The sequence below is a fragment of the Lepidothrix coronata genome, unplaced genomic scaffold (assembly GCF_001604755.1).
Source record: "Lepidothrix coronata isolate B3197 unplaced genomic scaffold, Lepidothrix_coronata-1.0 Scaffold97, whole genome shotgun sequence".
NCBI classification, from domain to species: domain Eukaryota; kingdom Metazoa; phylum Chordata; class Aves; order Passeriformes; family Pipridae; genus Lepidothrix; species Lepidothrix coronata.
In genome coordinates, this window is record NW_016690277.1 from 1,348,190 (window position 1) to 1,371,834 (window position 23,645).

Here is a 23,645-nt window from a genome sequence, read left to right on the forward strand (position 1 = left end):
TTCCCAAGAGGTTCTTACAGAGCATTAAGGACTGAAGTTACTACAGATTCTCACAAAAATGCTGTGGTAGGGAGAGCAACAGAAATTGTCTGGAGTCTACACACAGAACCACTCAACAACACCTCCCATGCAGTTGTTCCAAGGGACAAAGATGCTTCCCTACTGCAAAGAGAGAAGATGGGTTAGGAGTAGATGTGCTGCCACTGTGGGAGGATTAAATACCAGCGTGCTGGCTTTCAGCTCACACACACAGCCAGGTGGTACCACAGCCTGAGGCCAAGCAGCAAGATCCTCTTTACACTGTGCCCACATCACCAGTGTTGTGGGAGAGCCCCTGAGTGCCCATGCCATGAGGAGTGCTGGGGAACCAGGAGGCAAAATTCGTTTTTGAAACCATTCACTCTGTCAGGACTACATAAACTGCTCTGTTTGCCAGATGAGTCCAGCTCAGCAGTGAGAAAGAGTATCTCAGCTCAAAGAAAGGAGATAGAACAAATTAATCACAGAAATTGGTATTACTAGCCCACTCAGATAGGGGAGGTCTGCAGGTCTAAAAAATACATAAAGTTCTGCAAAAGCCAGTCATAATCTCTCTCAAAAGCAACATGATTAAAAGTCTCTCATTCTGCTTTTCTATTTTTTCCTCCCTAGGAGAGAGGAAGTGAATCTGCCCTGGCCTCTGAATATTGAACAGTCAGAAAGGGCCACAGCTTCTGCTGGGCTGAGGCACACTCTGCAGTGCTGGTCACAATTCAGGAGTCACTATGTAGCCACGGTTCCCACTTGGCAGATGGAGATACCCCTCTAAGCACAGGGAAAACAGCCATTGCCATGTGGTATAAATGTGGGTGAAATCTAACTTTTTCAAATGGTGACTACCACAGCCAGCCCAGAGCAGAGAGGGCTTCTTTCTTTGTTTTTACCCCAAAGAAAGAACCTGAGGTTTTTCTTGACTTCTTTTCCCCTGACAGCTGGGGACTGAACTCCTTTTGTTCTGGAAGCCAAGGGTGGGTTTGTTTTGCATTCCCCTGACAACCAAAGCCCTATGGCAGGTTTTCCTGACTCAAGAAAAAAACTAGTTATTCACTTCAGTGAAGAGAAGCTTCAGGTGTGCCCCAGAGGGAGATACCCCCTGGTTTAAGAAAAAGTTTAGGACTGCATTTATCCTCATTTGTCAGAGTAGCTAGCAGTGGTAGAGACCCCTTGTTGTCTGCTCTTCACCTTATCAACTGTCCAAACCCTTCGGTGCTTGAGTAACCTACCCAGGCGCTACCCAGAGAGTCCTTGCAGCCAGCCAGTGCAGCTACATGGCTGCAGCTCTGTCCATCTCTGGTCATCATGGTCAACATCCACAAAGAACAGGTAATTCTCTCCACCACTCCTACTTTTAGCAGTCCATAAGCTGATGAGCCCTTTCTTTCTTCCTTTCTTTCTTCAACGTCTGTTACATGTCTCTGCCTCTAGAAGTACAATGGCACCCCCCCGACCTTACTGATAATGTTGACGAACTGGTTTCACAATTATCCTTTGTCTATATTAGCCTTCCTCTATATTCAAGCCACCAATACCTTGTATCAGTATATTTAAATATAATCCACCATGCAGGAACCTCCATTCCTCCTTAGTTTTAGAGCAGCTTTCAGTCCATCAATTTTCATGCAAAGGTTTTGTTTCAAAGCATCAGAAATAAATCACAAAAAAAAAAAAAAAAAGGAAAAACAAGGTGGTGAAACTGAAGCTATACTGAAATAACATCAAGTAAATGAAAACCAGTAAAACACAGTGACATTGTACATTGACACTAAGGTGTCTTAAAATCTCACAACTACAACCAATTTTGGCACTGTTTCTCTGTCTGAAGCCACAGTTTTAACCTGGTTTTATTTTTAGTGTATTTTCTGAGCATTAAACAATTCAACCAAGCACTTAACTCTAAGCATGTGAGTAGTTTCACTGAAATAAAAGTTAAATGCTTTCTGAATGTGAATTATCCTTAGTTCTCCAAAAGACCTTCACATTGTATTTAAATGTAGAGAACTTTTAAACCTGCAAAAATCTAAAAGTAAACAATTTACTATCAAAGTTTATAGCAAGCACTTCAACTAGGCAGTAATGTTGACACTCATTGGCTTAGTTTTTTATTTTATGGAGAAAATGCACAGAAAAACTCACTCCATTTACCAATCCTTAGGGAGACTTTCATTACTGGTCTTATATAACAGCAATTGAAGATAGAAACAAAATATTATTTAACAAGGTTTTATATGACAACATAAAGAGTGACTGCTAGCTGAGTGTTGATCCAGACATGTTTCTGCCAAGGTCACTTCCCTGCCAAAATACACATCCAATAACCATACATAAATTTTATTTTTAATAAATAACCACTAAACGGTTGTATAAACAGAGTAAACTGTGGGTAACTGTAGTTTATAATGAATATCTGTTGTAGCAACATTAGCCAACACCTCGCACAGACTGACTGCAGGTCAGTGTCACCATCACCAGCTTGTTGGTTGGTGGCAAACCAAATGATGTTGGAACACACCAGTGGTTTCCCTTGGTGAGAAATCTACCTCCTTTCTACATCAGCTTTCACACTCTTGAAGTGTCCCTCATATTTGTCCTTTTCAGACTTTTGGGTTTGGAAAGCTTACAGTTTGTAAAGGAACAGTCACCGTCCCGGAAAGTCAGAGTGGCAGGACTGTTCCCTGTACTCTGCCCAAAATATAAACATGCTTATGTGGGGGATGTGTGGTCTGAAGTCTGAAATAGGAGTCTGGGATTGAAAAAAAAAAGTCAGCTACCAACTCCTTGTGTGACCTTGGCCAAGTGTTTTAACACCCTTATCCTTCAGTTCCCTAACTGTGTAACTAAGAGGGATGGAGAGGGCTTTGTGAAGGTTATTGATTGATCACTGTTTGCAAAGCCTGCCGAGATGCCACAGGGGAAAAAGCATTAAACTGTACGTGTTTAAAGAATCAATGTATGTTATTACATTATTATTGAAATAATGGTAAATATATTGTAAAAAAAAAAATGAGGAGAAAGGAAGAGAAAAACAGTTGCAGATCAACCCACAAAAGAGGAGTTATATTTGGTACCTGATGGCTGATCTTGTAGCAGCAGTTACAGAGAGCACAAGGAAAACCTTTTCTGAGAAGGGGTCTGATGCCAAGGGCACTCAGCACCACCCAGAATTAGGCACCTTCACTCTTCTCAAGGATTTATTTGGGAGCCACCCATTTAAAGTCTTCACAGTGGTGACCATTCATGCAATTTTCTCCAAAAAGCTGCCTTGTAATTTTCTTGTTACAAGATCATTTTTATTTCTATGCTTTCTCCAACCACATGTATATTTAGCTAACTTCTGATTTCCCACCCATGCAAATGCAAGGGGCATTTTACACTTTTCTTAAGTACTGACGCATTTACAACTGCAATTTTTCTAAAATGTCATTCAGCCAAGATTGATTATTTGCTGCATAGTGAGGTGAGGAAAGAGAAAGAAAGGAGCTGTCAAGCATTTTTGCTTTTCTCTTTAGGGTGGAAAAATAAGCTTATCTTTGGAAAGACAGACCCTTTTGTTAACAGTATGAGGAGTTACAGTTATGCTGATACTAATAGAAGAAATAGTTAAGGATGGCAGGAAAAAAAACTTGTGTGTTCAAGACTTCAAAAGCATTTGTACTACGTGGGCCTTGTCCTGGTAAGACTCCATTAATTTCCTGGGGCTTGCAGATGCATGTGGTCCCCTTTGCACAATGCATTTAGCCCACTGTCTCTCCCTCCCAAAAATAACCAGGCCATGTTTTCCCTATTTTATTCCATTTCTCAGTCTTCCACTTACATGTTAAAATAGTCATTCTTATCTCCCTGTGGCCACTGAACTTCTCCACTACAAATTATTAGGATATTCTATCAGCATTTTGTTATTGGTGTACTGTAGAATTATTACACAATCAAGATTTGCAACAAGCTGCACAGAATATAAAAGTGGGTTTTCTCAAATATTTCTCTCCCAAAAACTACAAACAAATAAAACCACCTCAATTCCCCATGACTAAAAATTCTGCAATAACTGCTTAGATAGATTAACAGGATTCCTTTCCTTTTTACTGCTCTAATCCTTGTAAAATAATGGCCAACAACCAGGTTCTGGTACCTTTATTGACAGAAAATCTCATTGAAATCTGAGAATCTTCCAACTGATTTGACAACTTGCAAAGGCTATTAAATTAACCAAGTCTGTGAATTCTTATCCAAAATCCCAACAAATGGCTCAACACCTTTGCCACTGCTGTAAGAAAACACACGCATTTACTTATTAAGCTTAAGCATTTAAACGGATTATTGCCTATTCTAACAATAATAATGAAAAGATGTGTCTCCAATTTGGGAAAAAAAATCTATATAGCATATGTATATGCTATATAGAGATTAGTCAAGATGTGGAGATTTGAAGCATAATAGTCCCACTAAATCTGTAATATCACCTTTAAATGAGTTGAGTGTTCTTCCCACTCATCCCCTCCACCTGTCTCATACAGAAAGAGCCAAAATGTGCTGCACTTAGTTTTGTTAAATGAAGTAATGGCCATTGGGGACTGAACAGTAACTATTACACCTATTTTGCACATGATCCTACAGTTGATATGTGGCCTAACATGTTTTAAACTAGAGCTATATAAACAAAGCAGAGCAGCCAACTCCCAATATTTGACCTTCATTTAATATAATGTATCCAAAGATAGATTTGCCAAAATTTTACAAAGACTTTGCAATTCATTTTGCTTTTTTTTTTGTGGGACACTGCAGCAGTACACTCAATGGCTGTCATGCTTTGCTAAGTTTAAAATATTTTGTCTGCTTCTCAAGCACATTGGCTCATTTCAACTCTAAATAAACCCCTGAAAGATTTCAGGAAGCCTTTCAGTATTACAGTACACACGGCCAATTTGCAGCAACTGGTTTTGCATTGTGGGTGTGATTCAGACTATGGGCTTTGGGCAAAGCCAGGGAGATGGAAATTTATATTTTTATATCTATCTATTTTAATATATAATTTTTAAGATACAGGGATTCTTTCCCACAGGCAATATTTGAAAGCCGCCCAACAATCCCAGAAAAATGGCAGGTAGGATGGAGGAAAAAAAAGCTGGAGACCAAACCATGGTGCTACGTGAGAAATGCACATCCACAGCAAGGCCTGTGCAACTGCAAGGAATGCTCAGCATCCCTTCTCCTTGGGGCTAAAGGCACTTTGCACTTTCCAGTGCTTGACTGCAGCCCTGTGTGACATCCAAGCAGAACATTTAACTGCCTATCTATGGCCTCTGAATCCTTCAAACTCAGGCTTAGGGGTTAAGCAGGATGTGTTCCCCTGGATTCCTGCAGAGAGGGACAGTAGAGCACAATGTCCTACAGTACAATGTTCTAATCTCGTGTTTAGTGTAATTTTACAGAGGAGATACTACTACCTTGTGAAGCAATGGCACAGTTCTGGCACAGCTTTGAAAACATCTCTTTTCCACACCAGTTTTCACAGCCATGCTCCTCCATCCCCCGGGGTTGCAGCAGCTCTGCCCATCACTCACAGCTGCTTTCCAAGCCCATAATTAGAACACAAGGTCTCAAGGCACTACAGCATGATCATTTCAAACATTACAACCTGTGTGGGTTTTAAACACTGCCACTGGTCCCAGAGATGACTGTTAAAAGTACTAATGACTGGGATAAGGCTCTGGAAGAAATAAGGAAGCACATTCACATCTTCTCTTTAGAGTGTTATTTTTCACTGCATATTGTTCAGTCAAAACAACTTTGAAGGCTCAAGTTGTAATAAGCATCATACAGAGGAAAAGGAGAAGATATGAGAGCTTAACTCCAAGCTACTGTGAGGTGAATTCATACCAAACTAAACACAACAGAGCAAGTCTTAAGTCCCTGTGAAAGGCCAGAGTTTATCGCGGGTTGTGGTTTGGCCCAGTTGGCTGACATTTTAACTCTCTGTTTGAGCCCAAAACTTGGCAGACAACACCACTTTCTTTTTCTCCTCAGTGAGATATCCTGTTTTCTTCCTAAGCATTCAAACAATTTGGCCTAAAGATCACTTTTGCTCCATAGACATGAATTGATTTGACAAGACAAATAACAAAAAAAAAAAAGTTTCAAATTAAAAGCATGATATGAAAATAGTGCTAAAGCTGACTCACCAATAACGTTCTCCTCATAAGACAGTTATTTCCTGGAGGCAGCCCCGACATCAGGCACTGGCACAGGGATGGGCTAGGCATGGAGAGCTGGAAACCAGCACTGCTGTGCCCCTGCCCAGGAAGAAGAACTGGACTCTTGGTTGGGCTTAAATAGGGCTCCTGGGCCCAGGGCAGGTGTGGAGAAGCCCCAGGTGAGGCTTTTCAGGGAAATCAAGCCCCTCAGGCCTTACCCTTTGTAACCTGTTACTGGAACTTCAGAAAGCAGGTGTGAAACACTGGGCTGAGCCCCACCTTCCACTCCCACATCTGGCATCAATTCCCTCAGAGTTTCCCACGACTTCCAGTTTTAAAAAACCTTTTTGCCTCTTTTCTCAACCACCTTTGCAATTATGCCTGATTTTGTAGGCATTGCTTAAGCCTGCCACTAACACATGAATGTGATGCTGTACACAGAATCAGGTAAAAGAAGTGGGGAGATGGAAAATACCTCTTTGGTTATACAGTGCATCCCACATCAATGGAGAGTTGTTCCCAAAACTTTTCTGTCCTTTTAAACCATTCAAGCCATGAGACTTTCACCAGCTCCCTTCTCAAAGTAATGTTTCCTGATAGCCTATTTTTTTGCTTGATTTCATGAAGGATGCATTTATTCCTAATAATGTAGCCTTCAGCCATCCTGAAAGTCCTCTCTCTTCTCAACGTTTGGACCTTTGCAGTATGCTAGACAGTTCACATACTGTCTTTAGTCATTGTTTCCTCATTCAGATATTTCTTTTGGAAAATAAATTTGGCAGAGACCAGAAGACAGCTCTATTACCATCAAGCCTCCAGTGACTGCAACTGGAAAAAGAAAAGCTCCTTAGTTAAGTACTTCAATGTGCAAATAACACATTTTGGAGTTAACAGCAATCCCTAGAGTGGTGATTCTCAGAAGGTCTGTACATGGAAATATCACTCCAGGACCGAGAAGGAGCTTTAACCAGCCTAGGAATTGAGGAAGATAGCATGTTTTCATCACTAAAGCATGAATTGGATTATCTGAAGCTACTCCTGGCTCATACAGCAAAGTACTGTGTGGTCTCCTGTGCCTTTGTTTCCCTATCTATCCAATACGTTTATGGGAATTTGGCTTCTTTTTCCTCTTAGTCTTTCTTATGAGTCTCAGATATGAACCCTCAGCTGAGCAAAAATCTGTGGGGGAAAGGATACCACCAAGTTCAAAATACCTTAAGCTGTAAAAGCATCAGCTTGTACCACAAATACAGTTCAAATACTGAAGGAATTAAAAACATCGCTTCCCAAACTCATGGAAGAAAGTCCATCAAAAGTCTGTAGGGTGGTGCTGCCATTCCAGGGTTAACTGGGAAGTGAACAGGAGAATGGAAATCTGGCAAATGATACAATGGACTGCTTCCTTGCTCTCCATCCAGCACATGAGCTGGGGTGTGACCAGAGTACTTTGTTTAGAATCATTCTTGGAGCAAATTTCAGCACCCAGTATGCTCAGTTGGTATGACACTGACAGACCAGTTTAGAGGAGATGAGAAGCAACACTCAGTTTCCCCTAAACAGCTCCAGCAACCACAACACTCACCAGAACCTAAACCTCAAGGTAAATTCTGTACTGAGTTTGCAGCACCCATCCCTGCTCATTCATCACTGCCTATAGACAGTATGTCTGTAACCACCTCAGTCAGCATCAGCACCCAAAACCAGCTGCAGGTTTTTTATCATGACCCAAATTACACAGTGAGAGCTGGATGAACTGCAAGAAATTGCTGCTGGATTTTCAAAGCTGCATGGGTAGAAAACCAGAACAACTTTCTACAAGCCAAAGGGAGATTTCTCCACTCCCTATTTTCCAGGGCTAAAATAGAAAATAGTTTTGACAGAGATGAACTTTATGTGGTAGAGGCACAGCCACTGCCTCCAGCCTGTTTCTGTAGTTCCTGCTCCTGGTCATTCACAGCTGAATGTAGGTGCCAAAATATTTCTCAGGAACCAAAAACTCTATGCCAGAACTGACTAACATGAACAGCTTTACCACCCCAAGGAGATGGTCCTGTGCTTGAGAAAGTATTTCAGAGGTGAGAATTTTTCCTCATCTGCATCAGCCTCCCAGATAGTTTCACTTCAGCTTCAGCTGATCTTTCCTGAGCCTACGATTGTTTAATTAGAGCAGTATAAAGAAATCTGGCAAAGCCATACCTCACCTCCTTATTGACAGCCTTTGTACCTCTCACTGAGTTAGTACAGTACATGTCACCTGAGTTCATCTACAAGGTATTTCTTATCACTACTGAGAGTGAATCAACTAATGCCATATGATGAGAGCTAAGTCAGAGCCAAGTGCTCAGTAGTGTTCTTACCACCTGACAGTGACTCCTTTTTTACTGCATTCTGTAAGAGCCTAAGCTTAATTTTGCAGAAGTACACAATTATAAGGATGAACTAGACAACATCTCTTGCTCTCATACTACTCTTTCTCTGTTTAATTTATAAACTGTCATGTGAAAACTTTGCAAAAATTGCCTTCTCTACCAAAAGAACTTTCAAGTTTAATTAAAAATTGGGTTTGACTAGCCTGAAACTCAATAGCAGCCCACTATGATGAGCAATTGTAACAGCTCCTCCTACACTACTTCTATCAAAAATATTATGCCATGTTTTCATGATATCCTTTTTATTATAAGGAATTCAGACTCCTATGTGTAGTCAAAGCTAGTTTATCAATGCACAAAAAGTACTGGTATCAATCAATAGCTTGTGTAAAGAGGCAGCAATGTTATTACTGCTCAGTGACAAATAACACTGAGTGAATGGGGTGTATATTTCTACATATTCCTCTATGAAACTAGTTAGATTTACAAATACGAAAGTACAGTGGCAAGATCTTTTGAATTGGTAAATCAAAGTAACTTTGCTGAACCTATTCCAGTTTATAGTATGGGGGTTCCTGGCACACAGAACAGACCATCAGTGTTCTATATACACCTTCCTGTCCTACCATACGTATAAAAGATGTTGTATTATCTTAGTATGTATCATCAGTACTAAAGGGCTGTAATATAAATTTTACATAAATATATTTCTACTGCCAGTAGTAGAACTACAACAGCAGAAAACAACTATAACAAAGACAAATCAAGTGCCATATGGACACATAAAATTTCAGTGAAAATTAGCCTCTCCATCTAGACAAGTTAACTGACTCATCTGTAAAGACATGATGTACTGAAAGTAATAATTTTAATGAAGAAAGGAAGAATAAACCTCTACATTAAAACTGAAAACAAACAGTAGTGGAAGTAGTAAATTGAGCTAATAACGTCCAGCAAAAAAATGAATCATCCAACCCAGCAGACAACATCTGAAAAATACTGAGTGGGAACATGCCACAGAGATGAGACAAAGTAAACATGTCATGTAGAACAGATGCTCAAAAGAAACACAGTGGCAAAAATAATTTTATGTTAATGAAAGTCTCAAGAGAAAAAAATATCAAGCTATTGGCAAGTATCAAAGCAGCTGCATCTGGTTTTGGACAACAGAATTTGCAAAAATCACACCTGCAAATCCAGCCACAGAGGAGATTCAGGTACAACCTATGCCAATAATTCCCATACAACTCTCTCTAGTTAACTGGCTGATAGTGTCTAACGGGGTCAAGTATCTGAAATCATGAACGAAAACATTCACCTATTCATAAGGAATTTCCAGGTGCATCATTTGCTGCCTCAGTCTTCCTATCAGAAGGGGACTGCTGAACTTCACCTTACCACTCTATACTTCCCAATTCAGAAAACCAAAGATAGACCATGGTCAGTCTTCAGCCTTCCTGTGTTACAGAAGAAATGTTAAACATGCACAACCAAGGAAAATTCTTGTCCAGTAATAGATGAGACCTAATCCATGAGGCCTGAGCAGTACATATTTAAGTCAGGAATTAGCACTCAACACAAGTAATGCCTCCAAAAATGGAATCTCAGAAGAGAAAAACACTAAACCAGTGCAAAATATTCCTAATTCAGTTAAAGATGTTAACGCGTGTGTACACAAATGTGAAATTTCAGAGGCTCTGAAATTTAAAAACTCATTCAGATGGTTACAGTTATGTTTGCCCATGATTATGAAACACAGACAAAGCAAAGTTGTGGTTCAGCAGAGCATAACTTGGTTTCTTTAGTTTCTGGAATCAGAAACTGGACTAGCTTTTAGCTCTGATGCAACATTTGAATTTTAACCTGAGGGAAATAAATTCTCCTTTTGATAATTTTGCTGTGATGATTATGTACTCTAAATTATCAATAACAAATACACAGTCCTCATAACTGGAAATACAGAAGACTGAGGTTTGATCCCTCCTACCCGAGAGCCTGAAAAATAATTTCCCTCCTAAAACTGATTAATTTTTACAAGAAACAATAACGAGAGAGCTGTGATCAAGCAGAAGCATTGCAATAACACAGCACACAATTTCTGCCGCGGTTTAACGTTCCTCAGAAAGTAGAAAGAATTTTTGTTTTCCTAGTTTTTTTTGCTATTAAAATTCAGCCTCCCTTTTTCAGAAATCATAGGAAAATGGCTTTTTCTCAGCTTCACATTCACCATGGCAGAGGCTCAGCCAATAATGCAGAGAGTAAGTCTCATAATAAGAACACAGCAAAAGCCAACTGGATATTTCAGAGGAGAAGGGGGGAAAAGACTGGGCCAAACAAAACTAGTTTAAAGACTGAATCTGACCTCTAACCATAATGGATTTGGAATACTAATAGGGGTGAAGCTGAGCAATGGACACAGCTGGAGAAAAAAGCACCATGTGACCATGCTTATGCTCTCTGTCCATACACATCCTCATACACACGCACAGAAACATATTCAGAGAAAGCATTCACGTGAACAGGGTTTCATTACTATTCTAAGCTATCTTTAGCCAAATCTTCACGATGTCAAAAAAGAAGGCAGCTATAAAGCTGCAAGTCTGTCAGACAAACCTGTAAAAAAACCAGAATCAATCCAGTAAAACACCAGACTTTGATGTATTTAAGTGCTTTGCTGAATTAAGGTGGAAGAAAGTGTTTAAGAAGCTTTCACATCTTTTCTGCTGCTTTTAAATGTACTTGCAACTGACTGGTATTTGAAACACTAGATTCCTGTTCACACATAATATTATAAGTGGCTCGGTAAAACACAAATAAAATTAATTAAATGCCATAGCTAATTTATTTAGTCACTTCTTGCAAGCTAAATGAAAGAACACATCTAGTGCATGAACTTGTTCATGAAAAGTCATCTCTCTGTAATAAAACTTTTTTTTTAACCTCCTGAGCTGGACCCAGCTGCTTTTCATACATCTATAACAAACTTTGTGCCAAATGAACTGCTTATATATTTTTCTAAACAAGCCCCACTTTACTTTTTCCAATCAGTCCAGACAGATGGCAAGTAAAGAAAACACTTTAGTGTCAATCTGGTGGAGACCGTCACTGAAGTGCTTTTGCCAAGAAAAAACAGACTAAACATTAATGAGGCCAAATAGAGAAGCTTGTTTTACAGGCTGGAGGTACTAGATTTCTCTGGACTCACAGAAACTCAATAGTAGCTTTAAAGTGCTTGCAAGGAAACACTTCTCCACTTTCCTGCAGCACGTAGCAACCGTATTCTAACTGGGCTAGCAGTGTTCAGTCCACACCAGAAAGAATGGGTATTATATTTCTAAAAACATTGGCAAGGAAGTGTTTATTTTCTCTCTCTTTCTTTTTTTTTCCTCTTGGTGTACACAAAAGTTTTGGCACCCTTGTAATGAGTATATTTTCCACTACAAAGAATGAACTTTGTGGAATTTGCCTACAATGTTACAGAGTCACTCCTATTGAAAGCCCTCACTATTAAGTATTTGAACACTATCTGAAATAATAGCACTATGGTACACATGTATTGTGTGTACACTCCAGGCTAATCTCTCTTGTACCTGCTTTTGTGCATGTATCTAATAATGCCAAGAAAAAGGAAAGAAGATTAGGAAGATCCAAAATAAAAACTCCTTTTGACAAGGTGCTAAGTTTTTGCCTACAAGACAATATTCAAGTTTGCATTATCTAGTATGCCTTGCACCTGAGATACAATTCCCTCCAACTACAGCCCTTGCTAAGACCTGACCAAATACAGTAATCACTGAAGCAAAATTAGTCTGAGTGTAGCATATAAATCTGTGATTGCCTCAGGAGGTTTCAAACAGGTTGGTTAGATCCTTGGCATCCAGGCTTCCTCAACAACAGAAGGATCAGTTAAGCAAGAAGTACAGAGTGTATAAAACAGGTTTTAAAACAGTCACATTCACTTAAAGCTTTATCACAAAGCTGTCAGCAGTTATCTGTATGTCTCAAACTTGGGGCTTTTTGCAGAAAACAATTTCTTAAGACACTCAAACACTGTTTTTATTGGTAAGTTTGAGATTCTCTTTCCTATGAAGGGAAAAGGCTTCTTGATAATTTGTAGTTCTGTTTTTAAGGTACCTAAACTCCATGAGAAAAGAGGAAGCACGACAGGTCCATGCACTATTCACGCTAACTTTGCCTTCTTCAGTAACTGGTGCAGTTGCTTTTGTGTCAGGTGAGACATGTAGAGTATTTTGAACTATCAAGGCAGAACTGCATTGAGCAGTTCTCAATGGTCAGAAAGATCCAAAGGTAAAATGGGCTCACTATATTACATTTCTCACTGCTTTCATCTTTCATTCTTCAGCATTTCTTTTGTAATGCTCTTCTCTCATCTTGTCTTTTTTAATACAATGGCTTGTAGGTATTTTCCAAGATATCTAGCCATTTGAGGATGAATTGCAAGGTTACATTTCCTCTTCTGTACATCTTAAGCAGTGGTCCAGATTTCAAGGAGGACAGCATGTTGGATGGAAAACATCCGGACATCCAAACTGCTGTGTGATGATCACTGTGGAAACTGTGGCAACATTTGGTGGAAGTGTAGCTCTTTAGAAAAGTTTTACCCCTTTAATACAGAAAATTATTTTTAAGCCTAAAGAACCATGAACAGACTGAATTATTTGCCCTCACTAGCTCATTATGGCGTTGGTTTGCCTTATTTCCCCACAAGAGTAATTAGTTTATCAGTGTATTCACCAGACACTGTAATTTCATGCCAAAGCAGATACAAGTTTAAAGAAAAGGATCTAAAGATACAGATATAGATAAGTAATCAAGGATCAGTTTCAAAGATATATCCAGAAGACAAAGCTTCAAAAGATGTCGTTAACTAGATTGCTTTGTGGTAAGGACATTCAGTAAACAGATTATCTCTAATAAGCTTATCCTGTATTAAACCACTAAGGAGTCGATGCTGTGATAAGACAGTTTTCAAAGGCAATGAATTATAGACATGCAATCCTAGGCAGGGAGCAGAGCAGGCTTTCCCTTCTCCCACAGTGCTACTCAGTGGCTCCCTGCACACATTTTAACTGCTGGTGAACAGACACTCATGTTGGTGCACCAGGTAAGTCACTCTGGCTAAAGCTGATCAAATTAAGCATTAGAAAATCGTTAGACAAGACAAAAAGCTCACTGCTTTCAAAGCCAGCTGTAGAGTTTTCAGCACTTTCACAGAGGCATGGGAAGCACAAACCCAGTGAAAATTTTACCTGAGAGCAGAAGGGTCCTCCTCAGACATTTCAATCTGGAAGAGAGACACAACAGTTTCACCAACACTCAGACATCAGTAAACACGTAATGATAATGGCAATAACTGCAAAACTCATCCAAAAATAGCAATATGATTTTCCTTTCACTAAAATTTTAAAATCAAGGGAATTAAATGATCAGGAGTGAAGGGGCAAAAATGACATGAACACAAGTTGCCAAAAATACCAATTCAGTCAAATCTATGGTATTTACAACCGTTTTTTGAACTGGGAGATGCATTAAGACTTGCGTAAGTCATGAGACAGCTTCTAATTTCCGTGTTGGAAGGGGTCACACTATTTCTGGGGCTTCCAAGTGTTCAGTTTGCAGACAAGTCCTTAGACATACTGCATTTAAATTCTGAATACACAAAGCATCATCCAATTTGTTAAAAATGTTTCTATGACTGCAATAACAAAGTCAGCATTGATACAACATCAACTGCTGCAAGCTATAAGGAAATCATTCCATCACTTCCAGCACCTGCCAACACATACTTGATTTATGAAAAGGTCAGGGAGCAAAGAAATTCTCAAACCAGTGAAAAACATGTGAAATAATCAGAAGGATGTCTAGCTAATAAAAGAAGATTACAAACGCTGAAAGTAGACAGGCACAATAAAGAAAGGAGGCTGGTAAACAGAAAGATTTGGGAAAGTTGAAGCAATTACCCATTAAGAAGTAAATTCTTGAGTCATGTTACAAATCAGCATGTCCTACCAAATCTAAGTAGGAATGTGCCAATTAGCAGAGCAAACATTCCAGTTCTGAGAATATCTGCCTGTAATGGCAAATCTTGGAAGGCTAAACAGCCAGGTTCAAGCTGTGGACTCAGATGGTGGTAGCAGAGCTCCAGCCAATTTTCAGGGTATCTTTCAGAGTCTGGTTGGGCAAGCAGCTCTAATGATGGTTGAGAGACTGGCTGTCATGCAAAGCGGTGAGAAACAGCTTAGTGTTTCCATAAGCTTTCACTATGTATTTTTCCACCCTCCAGAAAAAGCATGTTTGCTAAACACAAATCATGTAACCTTGTTGTCGTGGATAATGCATTAATTATACAGTTCTACAATTAGCAGCTTCAACTTAAAAATAAAAAAAAAAACTTCACAGGTTTGCAGGCTGTCACAAGAAAAATCCACAAAGTGTTTCTTTCTGTTTACTTAATTTGCTTGTGAAGTTACTGTGGAAAGAGAAAAATAATGATGCATAGAAAAAAAATCCTCCTGAGAATCCAGTCATTGATTAAAAAAATGTTAATTAAGAAAGCCTTTGGAATGATATCTAATTTGGCATACAGGGAAAAAAGCATCTAAGAGAGAATTAAAGGCAAGTCCCATGATATAGATGCTTTGGTTTGGATTAAACTGCTAAAAGCCTCAGACTTTAAACACTGTAGAAAAAAAAAACATACTCTACATATACCAGAGGGAGTATTAGCATTGTAGGGAAAAAACTCTATACAATGTGATAGCTTATAATTGCAAAGACAGTGGAAATAAAAAGTTTAATAAATCACTTTTCTTCCAATGTTTTTGCCTTTAAGACTTCTCTCCTTTTTGGCTCAGCACTTATTTAAACTTCAACTGCAGTATAACAAATCTTTATTCTGCAAGCTTCACTATCTGGCAAGTTGTTGGAGAATGAAATTTTGATATATAAATGAACAAACACAAAACCTACGTTACAACAATTACAACACATGCCCTCAGGCATATTAATCCCACAGCTGGTAGGTCGGACCTAATTGTTTCCTCATACTCTCTACCTTGAGCACACTCAGGACAATGTGAATTCCCTTCCCCATAACGGGAATATATCAATAAACACTATCAAGATCCATGAGCTGACTGATTACCCAGAGTGTGAGGAAAGGGTGAACATGCTGACACATATAGGAAGTAGATTCAGGTTTGTGAGTGCATATAAAGGATTCATAGAGGCAGACAAGTACAAGCTGAGAGTGTTTGAACAGAATTCCACTGCTCCCCCAAATCTTACATTACCACAGTGCTATAACAAGAAGATTAATAGCCTCCTGCACACATTGGTTACCACACACCACATCAGGCTGACAATCCATACACATTGCACAAGCGAAAAAGGAAATGGCTGATGTAGAAAACATTCCAAGGGTTTCATATTTGTGGAATTTCTCTTTTGCATTAGGCAATTCCTTTATTTCAGTAATTCACAAAGAGGTTACACATGCATCCTGAAAGGGCAGACTCAGCCAAAACAAAATGCTCAAGTGAGCATCTTTATTTAGCATCGTAGATATAAAAACATTTCCAGCCGTGCCAGCATATGCTCAGTATCAAGTCGAAATGTGCCCCAGATTTTTTTTTCCTCCAAAAAAGTGGGCAACATAGCCACAGAGGAAACTATGCATATATTTCCTCAACGTGGGTTTCTGTGGAAATCCTATCAGCAACTCTGTCTGGTTTCTCACAGTGATTCATCACCGTGCTGGCCCAGGAGGCTAGAATGAGGTAAACTAATCTGGAACTTTCAAGGAAGCATAAGGAGCATTGGCACAAAGCTCTCATCAAATTTCAGATATTGGCTAACTCGTTTACACCCCTCCAAAATCCCCAACGTAAACTTCACATTTTAAGCTCAGGTTGCCTGCTGACCATTAACTACTGCCAAAATAACAACTGCTGCATATGCTAACACTCCTTTTGAGAGTATCAGTGGCCTCTGGGGAAGCAACCAAACAGAGATACTGATGCCTATGGATTTTTGGATATCAGAGATTCTGATGCCTATGGATTATGGATTATGAGGAAAGCATGTTCACCCCTTCCTCACACTCTGGGTAGTCAGTCAGCTCATGGATCTTGATAGTGTTTATTGATATATTCCCATTATGGGGAAGGGAATTCACATTGTCCTGCGTGTGCTCAAGGTAAAGAGTACAATGGAAACAATTAGGTCCAACCTACCAGCTAATATTGTTTACAAAGCCTGGGAGCAGCCAAACCAAGCCCTTTGAATCCAAACAACCCTAAACTTTGAGCTCAGAAGAAGAATAAAAGTCACACTTTGTTTCCAGATCTGGATCCTTTCTTTAGTGAGCTGAGCACAAACCAGATCCAATTGTCTTTCCTTTTACTAACAGGAGATCCTGCTCTAGTAGCAGGGCCCTGCCAAGAGAAAAGTGAGGGTCCAGAATGTTTGCAAATCTCTGCCTTTGAGGATTTGATTTCTCAAACTCATACAGTGACTTAGCAGATCTCTAGGTAGGTACAAAAATTTCTCATAATGGCATTTAAGGAAGTGAGAAGATAACTATTAAGATTAAGGGCACCTTTACCTGAGGTGCATAGAAATAAAGTATTTTCAGTCCAAGAGAATGTAGCCGAAATACTCTTGTTAGGGGAGGGGAAAAGTGGAAATCTCCAAACTCCATAAACAAAAATGCTGAATTAGAAACATTTTGGGGGGTAACTCTCATATGCACCTATGTTCTTTGTCAGTATTTTGGATACATACAGGAAATTTCAGTGTAAGCTCAGCCAGTATAAAATCCTTCAGTATTGCCACAATGATAATGATTTTCCAAGCATCCAAACTAAAAATACCTGACTCATTTTTTTTTTCAGATTACTACTGCCCTTCCTTTCTAACCGAGAACTACGAAACAGAGGCCTAACTTTCCAGATTCTACTACTAATGAGTTGTGGGCATAAAAATATTTCACTTTGAACATATGACAACCCTAGAGAGGAAGAGGGATCACATTCACAAAAACTCCAAATATGTCAAACTTTTGGGAAAAAAAACCCAGACATTAAAAACATCAGTAAGGAAGTCAAGAAGTTTTGAGTAAGAAAACCAGACCCTTTTTCCTCAGTTAAGGTCTTCAGAGCTCTAAAGAATATTTTATAATCCTATTTACACTATAATTTCTTTTAATGCTCGTCATCACATGTCTTGCCTCATCTATATTGTTATACCAGCAGAGACACAACTGTAGATTACAATAATCCCTGTACACCTTAGGACTGGATACTTTCAACTAAGTAATTATTTCTCCATGGTTTAAATACACACAGAGAAAACAATCTTAAAACTCCTTGTTAATTCTGTGTTAGTTCTTTTTCTTCAGTTCATTCAGACATCTAAGAATAGCATATGGGAAAAAGATATTCAAATGTATGCAAATGTATATACACATATTTACACAAATACAGCTGAGGTTGGATAGATATGATCCAGTAGAATGAATAGGAAACAAAATATGGTTGCCAGCTTCCCCTAAATAATAGCTCCCAATGGCATCAGAACAACACAAACCAGTGCCATCATCTCCAAATTGTGAGCACTCTTTCTGGTGATATGACCCTGAAAACTGTCTTTTTTTCAGTGCCAGGACCCCCCACTGCACTGATATCAGTGTCAAGCTGGCTTCTTAATGCCCCCCTTTTCTGGCCCATCTTACCTTATCTGATAGAGCCCATTGCTAAAGAGAGGGAGGGCAGACCTGTAGGTGCTGGGGCTCAGGAAGGGGCAGCAGCAGCCCCAGAGTGCCACTGGAGCACCTGCTCCATAGCCCAAAGGAGGCAGACCCAAGGGCGTTGCATCAAGGCTCCTGACCAGGTTTGAAATGTGTCTTCTCTTGAGAGTTAGTGTCCTCCACAGTTCTACAACAAAGAGGAAGCAAAATACAAGGATTTGTCTGGAGTTTTATGTTATTTAAGGAATTGCTTGTCTTTTAGAATAAAAATGAAATATTAATTTTTTAAGTGGTGTGTTTTCACATTGTTACAGTGTTGTTCATTAAGCTTATTCTTTTGGTTGCCTTCCCACAGCCAGAAGGACAAGGAGCTGCACCAGCTAAGAGCACAACAGGAATCACAAAGGCTTGATCATGGCTTACATGATGTCCTGCTAGCATAGGAAAGATCCAGTTCAGAAATTCTCTGATGCTTAGGGAAAGACACCTCTGGGGAACCTTAGGGGAAGACTGCTCTCACTCCTCTGTGAAAATCCCACACACATCTGCCACAGGCTACTTGCTGGCACCCCTCACATCACCAGCAGCTTTGTTTTGTTTTCTTCTGCATCTCATTTCTTTACTGCTGCTTTTCAGACAGGCCATCCAGAGGATCCCTTCTTTATCACTCTTATTACTCTTCTAAAGCCATTCTGAAATCTATCATTCTGAAACTCAAAATGACTCAGTCTTTTTCTGTATTTCTAAATTGGTTACCTAAACAGCAAACAAAAACTATTATCTCTAAGTTCTCTTGCTCTGTGGAGTGTGCCATACAATATAGCTCATCGCAGATACACAGGAGAGATCTTCTCACAGGATTGTTCCCTGACTGTTGAGACTCACGTGCCAATAAGGAAAATAAAGGAAATGCCAAACCACTTGCTGCTTAGTATTTTTTAAATGAAAAACCATGATTAAAAGGAGGATAAATATTTGCATCCCCTGTTCTCACCCTTCCCCTGCTTACCTTCTCCCAAACCTCAGCAAATTTCTCACAAGCAGAAACAGCAGTGACGCTGATTCTGTGAAGGTGAACACACCGAGTCAGCAAAACACAGAGCAAAACCTCTTTCTTCTTCATCTTGTTTAGAATCAAACAAAAGAGAAGGAGGCATGTGTCCTTTCCAAAGGACGCCTTCTGTTAGCAGAAAACAAAGCTTTTAATATTAAACAAAGCTACTAAAGAGCAGAAGAAGCAACTGTTTACGTACCTCTTAGTCAAGCTAAGAGGTAGAAGCGTGAGGCAAAAAGAGGCCATTCTCCCTCTCCCAGCAACAGATTCTCCTCTTCCTGCCCTTCGACAGCCAAGCCCGCAGGTCTCTGCTGCTGGGTCTGTTGTCACACACACGAAGATCGTAGGGCAGACAGTCCTTTCAGATGAAAGGAGGCCACCACAGGTGACTTGTCACAACTCACATGCACCTACAGGACACCTGCCCCTAAACAGCCTGTCCACAGTGGCAGCACTGGCTAACGGGACTCAGCTCTGCCTGACACATTTGAACCACACCACCACTCATTCAGCCTTGGCACAGCATGGCCATCTCAGCCAGCTGGGCAAAACTCCTCAGGCTCTGGGAGCAATAAAGCAATGGTGCCTCTCAAAGCGGCAGCAGCAGCAACACCTCATTTGCTTTGCTGGGATAACTATGGCTTTTTGTGCTACAAAACAGCTTCAGAGATGGTGGACTGCCTGGGCACATGGTGAACTCTGGAATCCGTTCTTGCTGTCAGAAAGCACAGAGTCATCAGTCAGCATAAACAAAAGGGACATTTGAGAAAAAGGACACTACAAGATTCTCTGCTGAAACTGGAAAAGTTGTAAATTCATCCCTTAAACTGCTTTTTCCAAATAAGCCAACGCCTTTGCCCTGCCCTCAACACACCTTCTACCAGGCATGTTCAGTGGAAAAGAGAAGCTGCTTTTAATCACACAATTCCAAAGCTTTGCTGTCCCATGAGAAACAAGGCTAAATGATTTTCAAATCTATGAAAGAAAATTGGGGCAGTAGTCACATTCCTCCACAAGTCCCACCACAAATTCCTTCAAATGGGAAATGAAATAAAGCATTAAGGAAATGAAATTAAATTGAAGAGTTGAAATAAAAAAAAATTGAAAACAAACTTCTAAAGTCAGAAAGTACAACAGACCGCAGACTTCTCTCAAAATCCTCCAAAAATGTTTTGAAAAAAGGTTTGCCAAAATTACTTGGTGCCAATAAATCTTATTTTAGGGTGAAAAGCAGAATGACCAAAAGCAGACTCCTGGAATGTACTGATGATAACTTCCTTCTCCAAGTGGCAGAGGAGCCAACGAGGAGCGGTGCTGTGCTGGACCTTGTTCTCACCAAGGAGGGACTGGTGGGGAATGTGAAGCTCAAGGGCAGCCTGGGCTGCACTGCCCATGTCATGGTGCAGTTCAAGATCCCTGGAACTGAAGAGGGCACACAAACACAACAACTGGACCTCAGGAGAGGAGATTTGGCCTCCTCAGGGATCTGCTTGGCAAGAGTTCCGTGGAATAAAACCCTGGAGAGAAGAGAAGCCAAGAAGATGGTTAATATTCAAGGATCATCACCTCCAAACTCAGGAGAGATGCATCCCAACAAAGAGAAAGTTGGGCAAAAACACCAGGTCTGTGTGAATGAACAAGTTGCTCCTGGACAAACAAACACAAAAGGGAAGCCTACAGAGGGTGGAAGCAAGGACAGGAGCCTGGGAGGAATACAGAGAAATTGTCCAAGCAGCCAGGGACTTGTAAAAAATATTATACTCAATAAGTACTTCTGGTGAGCTCCAAAGCACTAGAGAGCCATCATCAAGATTACACCAGGAACATAGTTTAGAATCACATGGAAGATTAATATTTATTGTGAATCCTATTTCGACAAAAACATCTTTCCATATTCTCTAATCCTTTTTATAGTCCCCTAGCACACGTCCTGACAATCTTTGGGGCACATTAGAGCACCAGCATTTACCACTATTACAACAACAGTTTATAGCTCTCTGTTTAGACTGCAAATACAATTTTGTTGGTGCTGCATGAGCTGCATTTTAAGATTACAGATTTCTGGGTACTGGCACATACTTAATCACATGTTAAATCAAACAGTTGCATGCTCCCATCTGTGCCACAGAAGACTCTAATCTTTGTTGGGTAGGTAACAGCTTCATCAGACAAGTATTTTTAGAACATCGCAGCTGAGCTGCCATTTTTTACCATTTCCCAAGAGGGATTTGACCTTAGGACCTCATGACATTCTGCAGCAGGTACTATTTCCACAGATCCTGTGAACTGTGTTACAGAACTGACTTTTCTAAGAGAAATTTACCTTCCAAAGTTTCCAGAATCATAGAAATGCTATTGGAAAATACATCTGTCAATTTTACATCAGTGTATTTAAGATGCTACTGGATATTATAGTACTGCATGTTTTCACTTAGTTCAAAGCACACACATATGTCATAATTTCCAAGGAATAGAAAAGCACCCAAGGAATCAAAAAGCAAGTACTAAAGTCAACTATACTACTGCTGGAGGGAGAGGAATGGAAATCAGGAACACACCAGCCTTGATTATAGTGGGGCTTTTACCACTGCAGTATCAATGACTTTGATGAGAGAGAAGACCAGTACTGAGGTGTTACCACATACACAACAATCCCAGATTAGACTCATTGTAGGACAAAGTTACTTATATGTAATGCAGGAAAATAACCTCTTGTACTGGAGTTCTAGTGTTTGTATGGCATTTTCTGACATAGGCCAGAGCTTGTAGTTCTGGGACAGAACTCCCACCGGAAGATTCTGCATTTCCTATGTATCCTATGATATCAGCTCCTGTGTTGGGAATTAACAGTGCACTGAGTCTGCTGTGCCTACACTCTTCTTCACTGAGCAATCCAAGGCTCTGTTGGGTATGACAGCAGGTTCAGTTTTGCAACTTCCAGTACTTCTCAAGTCCATCTGGGCCACAATTATATCATGAACTGCCTTTTCTGTTTTGTTTTTTTTGCTTTACTAAGTTACAGTCTAAGTAAGAACAAGCTGGTGCAGATAATAAAGTCAGTGAAAATATCAATAAAAATGATTTAAATATGAGCCCTCACTTTTTCTTCCTTTTTTGTAAAGAAAAAAAAAATAAGCTTCAGCTAGAGATGGGCAGTTAGATCATTATTAAATAATATCAGCTAGCCCAACTACTTGTTGGGCTACTACTTGTTCATGTACCAGTCGCTCCTTGTTTTTGAGGGAGGGACAACAGAGTATTATTTTTACATTGCATATAAACATTCCCTGAAAAAAGGTAGAAGCTTGGGAGTCACTTTTCATTCCTGATAAATTCAAAAGGCAGCACAGCAGCTGACTGACTAGATCAACAAGCCTGTTTTCCAGAGATACGATTAAATGGTGTTGAAAAATCACATCAGTAGGAATTACTAGGTACTTTGGACTTTCGAGTTCTTGAGTTTGATCCAAAGCCTGTGGCAGGCAATGCAAAGACTGTCCTTGACTTCTGTAACATTTACACTGGGCTCCTCATGAAGTGTATAAATGAGGATTTGGGAACCCAAACTTAAACATCCCTGGTTTTTAAAGTCTTGGACTATATCTTTCCCTTAATTCATTTTTCTTTGCTTACAGAGCTGGTGCCTTATGGCATGTCTACACTATACAATGCAGAAATCCCTGCACCAGCTGGTGTGAGTACCCAGCATAGCACCATGCTGAGCCATTAGCTTGGGTCCTGGGAGTAGTATAGATATATTAGCATGGCATCCCGCCCAGGCTAATGAGCTCAGGCTAGCTCTGCATTATCCTGCTTTGATCCAGACTAGCTCCTCTGCAGCTCTGCACAGCCCCACACTGCACAGAGCAAACGTGTCTCTGCACTGCTGAATGTTATCTGCTCCATATATCACACTCCTGCTTCTGCAGACCCACTGCTGTTTGAATGCCATTTCTTTGTCTGAATTCTAAACACTCTAGTATACAAAAATGTCTGTTCCTAAACTGGAACTTATTTATCTATCCACACATTGCAATCTACAAATAAACAGAGCACCTGCATCTCACCACATTTCCTATTCAACACTGGTGACATCACATGCTTATATTGTGACTGAAACACAGTTTTAAATTAATATCAGTAATCATCAGTTAGCTCTTTTGCCTTTAGTTTTGTGTGGACAGGGAAGAATTCTGCATTTTATTTTCATCACCCAGGTATAAATG

At 39.9% G+C, this 23,645-nt stretch overlaps 1 long non-coding RNA gene across 7 annotated transcripts in view; it reads right to left on the bottom strand.

Annotated features, from left to right (window-relative positions):
* The window catches only part of LOC108500949, a 199,972-nt gene that overhangs the window by 121,719 nt on the left and 54,608 nt on the right, over positions 1 to 23,645 (bottom strand). For 4 of the 7 annotated variants that reach the window (XR_001876084.1, XR_001876086.1, XR_001876083.1 and 1 more), the window contains one exon: positions 13,791 to 13,901. The exons of 2 other annotated variants lie outside the window; for them this stretch is intronic. This is a non-coding gene — a long non-coding RNA (uncharacterized LOC108500949). The remainder of the gene's footprint in view (positions 1 to 13,790; positions 13,902 to 23,645) is intronic. One more of the 7 variants, XR_001876085.1, reaches the window with a different exon arrangement.